Raw genomic sequence first — 13,012 nt, forward strand, 5'->3', positions numbered from 1 at the left:
TTCTAAGAACTTATAGAAAAATCTCAAGGCTCTGGTATAATTTTTAAAGTGGCCATTTTCTTACACATACATATAGCTGAGTACATATAGGGCTTGCACAGCTGTTAATGAACAGAAGGCAAAAACCAACTCCAACTCAGGAAAAGACAATGGAAGTTCTGCCAGCTGTCTTGGCACAAGATCGGTACTTAAATTTATTGCTAGATGCTCTAAGAGTTTTGTTAAGGCATCCCTCCTTAATTTGCTATAAACAAAAGGGAATAAAGATAAATAATAGAAAGTTCACATTATGCAGACAGTGTAAAAGAGAAGAAAAAATATTTCCCAAAGCTTCTAGGGAGATTCTACTACAGGAGTAAATCCATGTTCAAGAAGTAGAAGCAGTATACCTAACCAATCTGAACAGTAATGTTCCAGATGAAACGGACCAACCATATCTAATCAAATCAGCAGTTTAACTGTTCATCACATCAGGACTGCATCAGATATGATCCTCTGCAGAACAACTAAAGGAAACAAATAAAGAGATAGGAATTCCAGTATGTAAGCGTACCTGAAACCTTGCTAACAGCCTGTATTGTTGACAGGTTTACTAGATGTGAATGAAACAAACACATTTTCTTATCAAATCTCAGCAACACTTTTTTTCAAGATAAACACCAAGTTAGGCTTTGTGTCATCTGTAACTTTAAAGAATTGGCACATTTTGGATAAGTTTTCATTGATATATTTATTTGTAACTTAAGCCATTTTTCACTCCTACTACATCTCTCTCATTTCCTGAAAATAAATTCATACTACAATTGCAAGATCGTTAACTAACAGCTAAACAATACATAGCTTTAATAACTTTATTATTCATTGTGCATCATATTAGTTTTGGCACTAACCTAATTTCTTCATAGGCAGATTAAACCAGTATTCTCAACATGGAAACACACATTAATGCAATTTGCACAGAGGTGTAAGAACATCTGACAAGTCTTACAAAAGTTTCCATTTCTTCTCCTCATAATGCAAAAGGCTTGACCTCATTTTCTTTCGGTGCAGTCTATCTAGTCAATACGACACAGTCCCAGAAAGTTACAGTTTCACTTGCTGGGTGCTAGTAGCTAGACCACATAGTTTTACTCCTTTGATAAGCAAAACAAAATAATCCTTTCTTAAAGTATTTCCTACAAATCCTGACTCGAACTATACCTCACATAGTCCCTTCTTGTGGCATGTAATGTGTATACACATATACACACATGCATATACGTTTACACACACACTTCACAATTCTCTTGGGTAAATGACATAGAATTAATATTATGAGAAGAACTATATATACATAAACCTATCATTTAATAAACTTTTCCATCTTTTAAGGGCTGCTTTATTTTACTTCTAAGCAATTATAGTGGAATTTGATTTACTTGATATAAGAAAGGAAAATACAAGAAAAAACTGCATTTATATTTCTATTAATATGAAAAGCAATGAAATACTCAAGAAAATAAGTGGTTTTAAGAATCTGAATACCTATTTGTTTGTGACTTATGCTGCCATTAAGACCTGAAGAAGCCAGATCTCCAGAGCAAGATAGTTTCAAAAGACACAATTGTTTACTGAGGTATGCTAGTTCAAGGTATGGCAACATCTGAACAAACTAGACAATAACAGAACACATCTACTGAAAAAACTTAGAGGGGTTTTTTCTTAGCTCAAACTCTTCAAAAGCAAAGGTTACAAACCCAGCAACTTTTACCTTGACTGAACAGATATAAATGCAATAGATATGACAGAAAGGATGTTAACATTTACAGAAAGTCAGGAGAGCGGGCTACTTTTTTTAGCTTCCTCAGTTCAGCAAAGGTACAACTTGCTTTTCATTGCTTTATGATAAATATATGAATAAAAGTGAATTTAGACAGATCATGGGCTTCTTGTAGCCTCCACAGTCATACCTCACATCACCTCTGCTGCTAATTAAGACAGCTATGTTATCACACTGATTTAAAAAAATAGTTTAAACATTATTTTGATTACACTCAAATAACTTACCAGGAATGTTATACTGGAATTATTTGTTCTCAACTTATCCCAAACAATGTAAGCTCTGAACTGGACTGAGGAACTAAAATGTAGTTCTGCACCACATCCTAGATTATTTTTCAAGCACCTTCAGAATGAGCGTGTGCATGTGCACACACATGTGCATATGTACATCTATTTAATAGAAGCTGGTTTTTACATAAAATGAGACCCCAAACAGTTTTCATAATACATCATGACCAATACCAAAATGAACTCTTGCCAGAATTAGAAAGCACACTTGCACAGGTAAACAACTAGGTACTTTACCCAAACATATACAAACTGACTTAATTTGAATCATCACCTAACTAGCTTTAGTTTGCATTAAACAAAGAAGGAGAATTAACATGTAATTCCTATTGCCTTTTATTTATACTCCTTTAGTTGCCAGATTCAATGAGGATACTATGGAAATGTTTAGACCAAGACTGTTGTATTAAGATAGACACAGCCTCTGGCACTGCTACTCATTATGTTGATCTAAGTCACAGGGTGCCTTAATGATGGGTTGGAAAATCCATCTCACTTGAAGTGCACAACCTGAGGTTATATTTAATGGGATTCATTTCAATGTACTCTGCCTCTGCTTGGTATTGGTTTTCTTGGGAGGCGGAGATTTTCACTAGAGGAAAAATAACACTGAAGAGGAACAACAGGAGACTAAAGCAACCTAGTCCATAAGGAGGAAAGGCATGCTATCACTTTTAAACACATCATGTGCTTAAGAGAACCAGTTTCACTTCTTAGCAAAATAGAATCGTTGCATATATCTGTGTTTTCCAGGGTTCAGCTTTGGACCCAATATGAGATCCAGCCTAGAATGATTAAGTAGGATTCTTTTAGGCAGTTTTCTCACACATTTTGAGCTACATTAGTTTTCTACAATATAGCACAAAATACTGCTACACATGTAAGATATGAAGACAGAAGAAAAGAATGTTCTGCCCAAAGATACGTTGATTTCAATTAAATCACTTAATATACCCACCACACTTTTTTTTTGTGTGTGTGTGTGTGTTGCTTTTCTGCTTCCATTCACACTACTGCCACGTTTTCACTCCTCCTTACTCTTTAATTCTAGTTACATGCCATATTCTCTAGACATCTTTGAGGCCAATCCTTTCTCAAGCCTTTTTAAAAGTAATGCTTCCTTTCAGACCCAGCATGCATTTCTAGAAACATTTTCATGATTTGCGAGTACTTTGTCCTATAACGTGTATTCTAAGAGGAGTTAAACTTGAAGCATGTTAGCATTAAAATCCATAAAAATTGCTAATTTGAAGGATGGCTGCAAAAAAGTATTTGCAAAAATTCTAAAGCAAGTCACCTCCACAAAGCCATCTATTATCGTTGAGAAGCGTATTATAATCAAGCTTGCTTAGACTATCTGAACACTAGTCTCACTGCCCTCCGCCCCTCACCCCCGATATACCCGTCTCCTCTTTTTTTCCATTCTTTTAGTATCCCATTTTCCTAAATCTTTCACAGTCTAATTTTGGACTTTTGGACCAGTGCAAAGTCAATGCCTGATTTTTTTTTTTTTTTTGGTGCATATATGAAAATAGTGCCAATTCAAGAAAGGCTGAAGGTCATACAGCAGTGAATACACCCAAAGTTGAATTGGAATACACCCAAAGTTGAATTTTATTTAAATTACTTAAAAATAAGAATCTATTCTGTACTTTTACTTCTCTGGTATTACTGTGGGGAATTCTATCAAATAATTTTTTAAATTATAGTTCAGGCTGATTTGCCTTAAAATTTAACATAAGAAAGAAAACAAAAAGCACACACAAATTACCTGCTTTAGGAATATGCTCTTCCATTAATAAGATGGCAGAGATTTCCATTTATGTTGAGAGATTACATGAGTTCTGTGAAAGAAAATCATCCCTTAGAATTCTTAATATACTTTTCTTAGCAGAATACAATCCTCAGGATAACAGTTTTTCCTCCAATGAACTAGAATTAGCATGCTCCTGTAACCATGGCAAGTACCAAGTCTACAGCTTTCCCCCTCCCTGCAACTTAAGCCAAAGATATTTATATATCTTTGAACGTATAATATGCATTTATACTGTTTATATCTACATTTTACATTAATATTTTCAGATAAGTTCAGCATGATATTTCTCCTAGAGTCCAAATACATGTCCTACGTAATTTGTACATTTTTTTGTCCAATGAAGTGCTGAGCTAAGATGTCCACCATTTCAGGAACATTTAAAAAGATGACAACTGCTGTGATCATATACCACGGTCTCTAGAGATACAGTCAAGCAACAAATATAATAACTCTGCTATTGTAATGGACATCTCTATGAATGTGGACTAAAGGCTTTGTATGTGCAAGCATAAGATATTTCATGTACTTTTCAATGGTGTCATGTATGCCTAATAGCATTTGAATGCCCAGGGTGTAAAAAAATAAAACCTCTGCTCCCTTCTTCCTTAAAGTTCTAAAAGATCCCTTGTAGTCTTCAAAATAATCACACACATAGCATTACAAAATAAAAATCAGGAGAACAGTAGGCAGCTAGCAAAAAGAGAGCACAGAAACATGAATTAATAAAAAGGTGGTGGTTGCTGGTGTGTGGGCTACATTCAGAATAGCAAAAAAGTTCACTCCTTTTAGCAGAATAAACCTCTTCATATCATAACAATCCAATAATTTAGTATTACTTGACATGAAAATAATTCAAAAAAGCTACTAACTTACAGTTAAGGATCTAGTTAAAACTTTAAGATAATGGTTTCTGTGTTGTACCCATTTATGAATTGGAGCCCTCTCTTTCTTTCTAGTGATCCACATTGCTCCAGCATGTACATTAAAATCTTATTAAAAATTACTTTTCTGTAAATTGTTATTGAAAATAAGTAGTGAAGGTTGGTTTTGTATCACACTTCATGGATATCATAAATATGGGAGACCTTTACAGCTGCATATTCTTTAAAAAGAAACATAAATAAAATCTAAAAATTTGTTCTGAGTATGCTGAATGTCTTTTGAGACCTGAGTCTGTGAGATGAAAGACAGTAGCTGTTCATTAGTTACAATCTCAATCATCCTTATTGGTAAACTGGGCAAACATTTCAAAACCAGTCTTTATTAATTTTAAAGGGTTTAAAACTTTTTTTTTTTGTCCCCAGTGGAATGGATTATTGAACAGTTGTATAAAGTATGAAAAACATTTTAGCCCAAAAGCCAAGACGGGAACCAAACAAAAAGTGTTCAAAGAGTCAGAGCTGTAAAAGCCCTTTAAATCACCTGGCAAGTCAGACATCCAGCTACCGGGTGTCAGGCAGACAGACTGCATGGTTTCAGTAAGTAACCTAAATTCAGTAAAAGTCACCAACATAGAGAATTGTTGTGAGTTGGATTGTCTTTTATTAAAACAAAACCCAAACCAGCAAACAAATAAAAAAAGAAGCCTTTTGAGTACACCCATTAGAAAATTTCATTTCATAAAGCTGTCCCAATCCATGTCCTAAAGTGCATTGTGTTATTAAAAATAGAGTAGTTCTAGGTAAAGAATAAGAACAAGGGTTAACCTTACATGTTAAGTCACTGAACTGAAGCAAAGACACTTTAACACAATACTTATCATCTCTGAATATCCCAACTGCTCAGATACTATTTCAGGACATACAAATTCACATATTGCCTCAAATCATCTTTCTAAAAATAAAAACAAAACCAAAAAATATTGTTTTAATTCTGCCATAGAAGGAAATAAACCTACTGTATTGCTTAATGGAGTTCTGCTTTGCTGTGTTACATCACTTTCAAAAATAATAAAACAAGGAAATTCAATTTGCATAAATAAAAGATTAATTCATCATTATCACTTTACTTAATCTGATATTAGACAAAGAGTCTACAGTACAAACACCTTCCCAGAATATCCATCTTAGACTGGACTACAAGAAAACTTAAAAATAAACAACAAAAAAACCCTCCTAAGTTGTTGTTAACAAGGGCATTAACACAAACAGAAAGCACCTACTTGAGAAGAATATTTTACAGTTCTGTCACCTGCTCTGAATTAAAACGTGACACTTGCCATTTTCTCACATTTCCTTTCCTTTTCTTTCATTTGTATTTGCTTTAAAGGTGAATGGAAGGTAAGAATGAAAAAAGGCACCAGAGTGGAAAAAGGAAAATTGAAAGTAGACAAGAGAATTTTTTCTATGCTTGACGAAATGAGGAAGAACAGCATACACAAAGGCACAAAAGAAATTCTTTTCATTGCTTCCCTACAACACTGTGATAAAGTACAGTGCACAACTCTGTCCTGCCCTTTCCTCCTGGGAAGCAAAGGCTCACTCTCTTCTGTACTCAGGGCAGGGCAGGAAGTTGTCAACTGGTTTTGAGACATTTAAAAAAAATATTTTATGGTTTTCAACAACAGCCCAAACTGAAGGTGAACTCAGACTACAGTCAACCCTTTGCCTCTAACTGAAACACTGAGCTGCTGTCTGCCTTTACTTAAGCCAGTACATAGAATTTTTCCTTTTATTGGAAGGGATGCAAGACCTCTTAAATTAGTTACCTCTATTATACTCATAAACTGGGCCTAAAAGGTGTGAAAAGATACCTAATGATTCAGACTAAAGACAGCAGAAGAGGCTACAGTAGTGGCATAGCTCTTCAACATGGAAATCAAACATGCATAATTCCAGTGCTAACAAACTCTATACCTTATCTTTTGTTTCATCTTATTGTATCTGAAATAAATACATAACTGCTTACACATAAAGAAACAAAACTAAGTAGCCTCATAAAACAGCATTCCCCAAAATGGAGAAAGAGAAAGAGCTATGCTTGATAGATTTTGTAGACAGCTTTTAGTGTCCAATAGGAAGCCACGTAGATGTCCAGATAACCACAGTGAGCAGAATTATAGACAATAAAAATAGGTAATTTCTTCATTCGCTGAGAACTGTGACATAAACTAGAATGTAAGTAACATTTTACCTCGTGGGCCCCCACCCCCATCAGCATGCTATCTGTTAATTAAGCCAAAGAATGTAGTTTGCCATCGTTATGCTATTTTCTGGAAATCTGAGCTAGAAAGTTACAGGGCCTCTTCTGCAAATGTTCACAAGCTTGAATTAAAATAACATGATTATAATTATAGAAAGTAGAAAGAGACTATAAAAAGGGAGAATGAAATAATAACAGCTGAAAGTCAGTGTTAAAAACTAAAGCAACAATGTAAATCCAGTTCTGAAAATCCTAAGTCCGCCCTTCACTTCGTGAGTATTCATAACTACCATTATGGCTCTTCTGAGGAGCATCAAATTGGTTACCTACAAATAACAGACTGTTAAAAACACAGTAAATCAAAACTTTGAGTTTTATGATCTGGGGGGTTGGGGCAGGGGGGGTGTGTGGATCACACCAGACCAAAAAACAATTCCTTATTCTAGGCAGACAGTGATTTTGACTAAACACGTTAGGTTGTCTATTTTGAACATATTGAACTTTCATTTTATATCTCTCCCTCCCTCTCCCTCAACTGTGATGAGACCTGCTAGTCTTCCCTCTAATATCCAACACTATCACATAAAACTTGGTGAAATCAACACAGGCTGCTAGACTTCAAGATAGAGGGGAAAGAGAATAGATGGGAAGGAAAAAAAACAAGGCTCAAAGATCATAAACATTAGCCATTAGTTAATGCATCAGTATTTGGCACATTGTTCAGGTGCTTGTTCATTTCTCTTGCTTGAAAAGAAAACAGCATACAAGGTTTTCTTTCATCAAGTTTCTACAAACTTTTTTTATTTAAAAAAATGTTTTTAGAAAAGTTAACTATTATCAAGTTCTTTCAAATCTTTTAGGACAGAGCTACTCATTTATTTTGATCAACAATCCTATAGGGTAGTAAAACAGTACTTTAGTACAACAGAACATTCTGTACAGCTGTAGAAATATGTGGGATACTCTTTAAAAAAAGAAATCATATCCTGTTGCATACATACTGAAACATACACCTGAAGCCCAGACATTCCCCTCCTAGGAATTTAATTAATGTACTGAAGGCAAGTAATTAAAATGAAAGTACCCTTGTCTCTAGAGAAGAGAGATTTATTTACAAACTTTTTTTGCTTTGTGTAGAAAAACTTGGTGTTGCTAGCAAAGGGGGGTGGTGGTTTTTAGGATTTGGTTTTTTTGTGGTTTGGGGGGGGGTAATTTTGGAGAGCTCTTGTTATGTTAAGATCTGTTTGTCTTCAGAGAGTAATACTCTGAAGTTTATTTAAAAATCAAAATGGATTGATTATACCTATTAAGTTAATTCAAAAAAGCTCCCCTTGCTCAAATGGGCACTTCACCAAAAGGACATCTTATGCTGGCTTTCTCCCTAATTGAGCAACATTGGTAGCTTATGTAGAACTGCTACTGTTATAACTATTCTGCCAAGAAATAAATTCTACATCACGATTAAAAAAAAAAAAAAAAATGCAACCCACCTTCCCTTCAGAAGAGGAGGGTCATTTCTCATCACAAATGCCTCACTCCACAGGTAAGACACCCTTGAAGGGGGCTTGTTAACAGTAGACTGCCAGAAACCTGGAACCAAAAAATGTGCCCTGCAAGCAGTAGAAAGCAGGAGGGGCGCAGCATTTCTCTTCCCAGCTAGCCCATCTAAACTTCTTCCAGTTTCCTGACATGTTTTCAAATTACAAACTTGTGAAGCTGTATGTGTTTAATTACCTTCAAAAATTTTCTGAAATATATCTTCAGCTGTTTCCATGAGGATAGTTTGCTTATTCATTCATAGTGTTCTCTATCGAACAACTTCCCTTCTTCCTTAGAATAGCCTAGCCCCTACCTAGCAGACTGACAGTATTCTTTCACATCTACCCTCCTATTCTAACAAAATTTATTCTGTGTTTTGAATAATGTATCATCGTTTCTGAAACAAATCTACATTCTTCAAGCCATATATTGTCAAATTCCATTTCACAGCTTCATTCACACATTCTTTTCCTATTTCAGTGCTGCAAATGGAATAGTTTTCCTCCCCTTACCCCTTTCTTCTCCTTTACTCCCTTGTTTGCTCCAAGTTGCCAGTACCCTTTTCAGCAAGGTTTTGGTACCTGCAATAGCAGTCTTATCTATTTTCCTTTTTGCTGTCTGCATGAAGCTTCACAGATTAACATTATTACTGAATTCTAGAAAACTTTCAGTGTTGTACCACTAACAGTACTGCTTGAAACAGATTTCTATTCTGCTGCTCTCAAAAACATAGATATCTGAGCAGTGACACTGAAAAATAGTGAACAGATTATTATTGATGTAATCATTTCAACAACCTGCAGCTACTGCAGGTATTTTTATTACAAGATGTTATACTTATGAAGGACTCCCATATTCTTCCTTAAATATACAAGAACATTTCTTTTTATCTCTGCTATTTTACGGACTCATATAAAGTTACCCTTAAGACAAGGTTGTACAAGTCAAGATGCCTTCCATGAGCTTCAGGCAGCCCAAAGCTCCCACATGAGCTTTACAAACACAGAACTGACTCTCCATGAGCAGACAAAACCTCCCACCAGCCAGGCCCACCTGGATACACTCAGAAGTGACTGGTCTGAAGCAGCAAGAGAACATAAGAATTTAATCTAGGTATCTTTGGATGTAGTATTTCCATTGACTTGAAAGAACTTTGTACAAATTATAAGAAAGAAATTCATGAACATGTCATGAAAATGATCATTCACATGTGTAGCTGTTTATACGAGTACTCAAACATAAAAGAAATACAATCATAATATATATAAACATGAAAGATCGCAGGATTAGCATATTAAACAGGTATTAAACAGCTAATATTTTTGCTATACTCTTGTTTCTTTCATTGCATGGCAGATTGTATTGGGTCTGGCTGAGATAGAGTTAATACTCCCCATAGCAGCCCTCATAGCACTGTGCTCTGCATCAGTACCTAGAAAGGTGTTGATAACACACCAGTGTTTTGGCTACTGCTAAGCAGTGCTGGCACAGCATCAAGGCTGTCTCTCCAACATTTTTGCCCCCCCCTCAACGGCAGGCTGGGGCAGGGCGAGATCTCGGGAGGGGACATCGCCTGCTGATGGGAAGTAGAGAATAATATCGTTTTTCTTTGCTTTCGCGCGCGACCTTGGCTTTCAGTTTATTAAACTGTCCTTATCTTGACCCACGAGCCTTTTGTTATATTTTCTCCCCCCTGTCCAGTTAAGAAGGGGGAGTGATAGAGCGGCTTTGGTGGGCACCTGGCATCCAGCCAGGGTCAACCCACTACAGTCCTTTTTTGGCGCCCAACGTGGGGCACGACAATGGCAGTTTTGCATTAAACGTGCCATAGCTAGTTATTAAGTGGCAAGCTCCTGTGCAGGTCACGGAGCTTGTTGCCTGCTTGCTTATCTCTACCTTGCTGAGTTTGGGAACATGGTAACGCAAATAATGGCTGTGTGCTTTGCCCTGGCACTGATGGCTTTGTTGTGCTGCGGGAGCTATCTTGTGGGGAGAATGAAGGAACTCGGGAACATGCTAATACAAATAATATCTATGTGCTTTGTCCTGGCACTGATGGCTTTGCTGTGTTGTGGGAGCTATCTTGTGGAGGAGATGAGGGAACACATCTCCCTCTCCCTACCGGGCATTGATGTGAATGGTTTTATTATGCAGGCTCCTGAGGTCCTTGTTCACCCTTATGTGAGTTGTTCAGTACTAATAATTAATACTGGTGGTATATTATGGGTATTGTGGAATCTGGTCTCGTCCTGGTATAAGAGAAGACAAGTTTTGGGTGAGGCAATACTGAAATGTGCCCTCAAGCGACCGGTCCCTGGGTGGCAGGGTATATGGAAGGATTTGGGCAGATTCCTAGGACGGTTATCACCTCCCATAATCTGGGACTTTACACCTGAACAGGCAAGTAACCCTGGCAAACTGACGCGCCACCTGATAGAAGGGTGCCTTGCCTATCCCAATGAAAACCAGCAGCTTCTCGCACTGTACTGGGGCCTGGCCTATGCCTACCGAGCCATAGTTCAACACTCTCAGAGGACCACGGTTGAGGCAGGGACCCAGACTGCATCTGAGGACACCATGCTCGAGGCAGGGACCCAAACAACTACAACAACTACGGTAATTGCCCCAATAGTGAAAAAGAAACAGTGGACAAGGAGATCAACAGGTCCATACCATCGATTAGTGAGGGAAGAAGAAGAAGAAGAGGAAAGGCTTAATCTAGAAGCTGGTCCTTCGATAAAGAAATTGGAGGAAGGAGTGAGGGAACTTAGACAGGAAGCGGAAACTACCCGGTCCCTGACGTCCTCAGAACTTCGGGACTTGCGGAAAGACTACAGCCGCCAGCCAGGTGAGCGGATTGCTGCCTGGCTGCTCCGATGCTGGGATAACGGGGCCGACAGTCAGCAACTGGAAGGCAAGGAAGCCCAACAGCTGGGATCCCTCGCTAGAAACCGGGGAATTGAAAGAGGAATTGGAAAAGAGGCAGCAATTTGCAGTCTCTGGAGCCGGCTCCTCTCAAGTGTGAGGGCAAGATATCCATTCAAGGAAGATCTTGTGAATTCCTCAGAAAAGTGGACTACCGCAGATGAAGGCATCCAGTACCTGAGAGAGTTAGCAGTGGTGGAAGTCATGTACAGTGATCTAGATGATGAGGAAGTCTCAAAAGATCCAGAGGATGTCCTGTGCACACGGGCCATGTGGAGAAAGGTGATTCAAGGTGCCCCAGCGTCATATTCTAACAGCTTGGCAGCAATGTATTGCCCAGATATGGAAACACCAACTGTGGAGAAAGCGTCGTCTTGGCTCCAAAACTTTGAAGAAAATCTCTGTGTCTCCTCATCCCTACAGGACAGTGCCTTGGCTCTTAGGGACGCTCCAAGAAATCAGTCCTCTCCTGCCCCGGTCAGAGGGAAAGGGAGCCCAAGGCATATGCCACGTGGTACACTCTGGTTCTTCCTGCGTGACCAAGGGGAGGACATGAGGAAGTGGGACAGTGAACCCACCTTTAAGCTGGAAGCCCGCGTACGTGAACTGAGAGGGAAGACAGCTGTTAAGAAGGGGTCACCCAAGAAGAAGGCTGTCAGTGTCGTTGCTGTAGAGGCCCAAGAAAGCAATCAGCGATCCTCCAGGCATAGAAGAACTGAAACGACCTCCCTTGACTCTGGTGAGGGGACTTCTGGTCTGGCACCGCAAGGGTCAGACAGTGAATACTCTGATGAGGAACAGCAATAGAGGGTCCCTGCCTTCGGCCAGGAGGAGGAAAGGGATGACCGGATATACTGGACTGTGTGGATTCGATGGCCTGGCACATCAGACCCACAGAAGTATGAGGCTTTGGTAGACACTGGTGCACAGTGTACGCTGGTACCATCAGTGTACAGGGGCACAGAACCCATCTGGATCTCTGGAGTGACAGGGGGATGCCAGGAATTGACTGTATTGGAGGCTGAAGTGAGCTTGACAGGGGACAAGTGGGAAAAGCACCCCATTGTGACTGGCCCAGAGGCTCCTTGTATCCTTGGCATAGACTACCTCAAGAGAGGGTACTTCAAGGACCCAAAGGGGTACCGATGGGCTTTTGGTGTAGCCACTGTAAACGCAGAGAAGATCAAACAGCTATCTACCCTGCCTGGCCTCTCGGAAGATCCCTTCATTGTGGGACTGTTGCAAGTTGAAGAACAGCAGGTGCCAATCGCTACCAGGACGGTGCACCGCCGGCAATATCGGACAAACAGAGACTCCCTGGCTCCCATCCATGAGCTGATCCATCAACTAGAGAGCCAAGGAGTCATCAGCAAGACTCATTCACCTTTTAATAGTCCTATATGGCCAGTGCGAAAGTCTGATGGAGGGTGGAGGTTAACAGTAGATTATCGCGGCCTGAATGAAGTGACACCGCCACTGAGT

This window comes from Harpia harpyja, chromosome 2 (assembly GCF_026419915.1).
Source record: "Harpia harpyja isolate bHarHar1 chromosome 2, bHarHar1 primary haplotype, whole genome shotgun sequence".
Classification (NCBI taxonomy): Eukaryota; Metazoa; Chordata; class Aves; order Accipitriformes; family Accipitridae; genus Harpia; species Harpia harpyja.